Source organism: Talpa occidentalis, unplaced genomic scaffold, assembly GCF_014898055.3.
Source record: "Talpa occidentalis isolate TD23 unplaced genomic scaffold, MPIMG_talOcc4v2.1 talOcc4.14, whole genome shotgun sequence".
Classification (NCBI taxonomy): domain Eukaryota; kingdom Metazoa; phylum Chordata; class Mammalia; order Eulipotyphla; family Talpidae; genus Talpa; species Talpa occidentalis.
This window is the reverse complement of record NW_023601433.1, coordinates 52,894,807-52,898,620: the sequence shown is the minus strand read 5'-3', so window position 1 is coordinate 52,898,620 and position 3,814 is coordinate 52,894,807.

Genomic DNA, 3,814 nt, shown 5'->3' with positions numbered 1-3,814 from the left:
TAGTTCTAATCCCCATTAAACCACCAGCCCTCCACCTTGCCCATATCTCCCAAGTAACCTGTTTTCTGTCTGAAACTCTATTGACTCTATTTATTCTTTGACACCTAATATAACTCAAGAACTGAAGCGGAGTTAGAATTTGTCCATGATATAACCCTACTTACTATTAGATCATTATTGCTCTACTCCTTTGCAAAAAACCAACAGAAATAACAAGCAAAATGATGGCTGATTAATGTTACTGTCATTTTGAGGGGACTGATCCTGACTCATGAAAAGTTTTATTTGCAAGACCCAAATGTCTTCCTTTCTATTGCAATTGATCTGAGATATTTCTTTAATTTTAAGATAAGATGTAAACTTTATAAAAATGGGGAATTTGTCTTTTTCTCTTAACTATTGTATTCTCAAAACTTGATATAGTATATGTTGCAGAATGGGACTGAAAAATATTGTTCAATTAGTGAACAAACTGGAACCCATATCCCATTCAATAGCATCACTTTCAGGTTTGCCAACATCCATGATAACTCTACCTATTTCTTCCTTTACTCCTTCTTCCTCTCTCACATTGGTCAAATTTCTGCACATTTCTCTGAATCCCTTCGGTAATTATGCTATTTATGTTACCATATGTTTTAACTACTTCTTCCTTTGTAAATAACCTTTTATTTTGTCTTTAAGCACACTGAATTTTTTTTAATTGTCAAAATTATACCTGAACCAGGGCCTCCCCTGGTGGCGCAGCGGTTGAGCGCTGGGTTGCGAAGCTGCCCGCAGCCTCTGCAGCGCCGGTTCGATCCCCAGCCGCCTGGTGAGGGTCCCACATGGCGCGCAGACCTCTCCTGCCGCCCGCTGCTCCCCTCAGCAGTGTATTTCATCAGTCTGCCTGTTCTGCTCTCCGCTCTGGCTCTGGTGAATTCTCTCACCCTCCCGTGCTTCTGACTGTACCCCGTGCTTGTATAAATAAATAAATAAATCTTAAAAAAAAAAAAAATTATACCTGAACCAGCACAGGAGGTTTGGAGGTGGGAGCAAAGTGGGGAGGGGGCATACTGGAATATTATTGGGGCTTTGGGTGGGGGTAGTGTGATAACATACATTTGCACAGGGTTAAACCTATACCCCTAAAACAGAAACAGTGTTGTTGTTGTTGTTTTCAAAAAGCAAAGCCAAATAAAACCACCAATTTAAAGTGCACCTCAAATTCCCTGTTGTACTGAATACTCCTACCTCTATATCTTGAAAGAAAAACCCCAAAATCCTCCACATGGCTTTTATTTACCCTGTTCCATCAAAACGGATACACACAAAGTGCAAAATGTGTTAACTCCATATCAGTGAATTCTTGGAGAATGTATATAGGAATGGACACTGAGAATGGAGATTGAGGAGTAAGGAGTTTAGATTCAGCTAAAATTGCCAACAGAGACAGAGTTTCAGGAGATTCCAGATTAAAACTGATAACTTACATTGTGAGTGTTTTAATGCTGGCTCAGTTGATTAGGTGGAACCTGTAATCAGTGGTACCTAGAGCTAAAGTAGTCTGTGATATTCTCAATTGTTTGCAGAAAGTGTAGAAGGTGATGTAAAGAGCTAGATAGGAATGATTCATCATCTGTGATGTGCAAATCTACCTCTTGTTTCCCTAGGGCTCAGAATATACTTCTATTATTAAAACCTTGATAAGTAAATATTTGTTGCAGTAGAATTGAAGGGTTTAGTTGCTATTGAAAGATGACAGAAGAAACAAGTAAAAAACTATCCAGTTGAACTGAGTTTTCTAATGTAAAAGGGGATGCCAAAATCCTAAATTGTATATAATTATCAGGGACTGTAACAGGGTGGTCCCCAGGAAAGGGGGAGGTTCCACGTTCCCTGCCCCACCCAAGGAAAGGTGGAGCTGAGCAGGAGGAGAAGCTGCAGAAGAGACTAAGGAAGGAAGCAGGATGGAGCCAGAAGGAGACCTGGAGGAGGCGCATGGAGCCTAGAGACACGTGAAGAAACTGCGCTTGTCTTTTGGTCGTGGACTGGGTGACACAGATGTGGGTGAGACCCGTGGGGAGGTGACCATGGCAGCTTTTATCTTGATGTTGATTTTGCTCTTTTCCTTCTGGGCTTGTCCGGTTGTTTGTGACCCTTTTCTGTGGGTCCCCACTGGAAGATGCTTTAGACTTGTAGCAGACTTTGGGGCCTTGTTCTGGGCCGATCCCATATGGATGGACTTTTACCCACGAGGGGACGGGTAACTTTGGGTGCTTCATTTAGAAACTAGACTCTTTGCCTTACCCGTATTGTTTCCTAGTTTTATTAAAGTTCCTTCCCATTAAAGTCTCCTATGTTTTGTGTTGATGCGGCGGATGGCAGAACCCATTTAGAATAGGCAGGTTTGCGGGGTTTGGGCTGCCCCTCTCCCTGTCCTGTAACAGGACTAGTTGTACAAGTTTATGATCTTTGGAAAGTATGCAAGTGGCTTGACCAAGAATACACCAAATTAGATGGGTATCTCATTAAAGTTATACTTGATTTAATATCTCAAGATGTCAGTCTGATAGAGACCTGGCTGGGAAATGGTGACTCATCCAATTTCAAGACCTATGTCATATCACAGGTCAAATGCCATTAAATTAACAAGAGGAAAAGCTGTTTGGGAGAGATGGTGCAACGACACATTCTTGTTCAGGTCTCAGCATCTGCATTCACTTACCTGAGTTATTGCAAATTAAGCTCACAATAGTCACCTAATAACACAATATATCAAAAATATAAATTTACAATTGCTAAAGAGGAATATCCAGTATTTTAGACATTATTGCAATAGATTTAAAAAAAAAACTGAATGCTAAAAAAATTATTGTTAACTGTTGTTTATGTGGTCTGAGCTGCAGATAAGCAGAATTTTGTTTTAGATCTTTCTCATTTTTTTTATTTTATATATTTTTTACATCATTTTTTCTTTTATTTTTTTTATTATTTAAATTTTATTTTTATATTCCCCTTACAATTACAACCCCCTTATTTTGACCCCAAGCCCTCCTTTCCCTGCCCTCTACCCCCCATAGAGTGTCTCTGGTTCATAGTTGTTTGTTGATTTTGATATTTTCTTTCTTATAGTTATTCTTTTTCCTTGTCCCTTATTTAAGTATTCTAGATTCCTGCTATGAGTGAGACCATCCGGTATTTTTCTTTTTCTTTCTGGCTTATGTCGCTGAGCATGATCCCTTCCAGCGACATCCATGTTGCTGCAAATTGCATGTGTTTATCTTTTTTGAATGCTGAGTAATATTCCATGGTATATATATACCACATCTTCTTGATCCAGTCATCTATTTTTGGGTATTTGGGTTGTTTCCAAAGCTTAGCTATTGTAAACAGTGCTGCTATAAACATAGGGGTGCAGATGCTCTTTGGAATTGATGTTTCTGTGTTCTTTGGGTAAATACCTAGGAGTGGAATTGCTGGATCCTATGGAAGTTCTATGTTTAGTAGGCCAAGAAATCTCCACACAGTTTTCCATAGTGGTTGTACCAGTTTGCATTCCCACCAACAGTGCAGGAGAGAAGAAGCTCATTTTTTAAATGAGGTTTTTGTTGCTGAGTTTAAAAGAGTTCTTTTATGAACTATACAAAGGATAGCAATCTTTAATCAGATATATGTGTCTTTTGCAAATATGTCCTTCCAATCTGTGTACATTGCCTTTCACAGAGCAGAACGTTTTCATTTTAATGAAGTCCAACTTACTGTTTCTTTCATGGGCATGTCATTTGTATCTTAAAAAGTCCTGATAATACTGAAGACCATCTAGGTTTTCTCC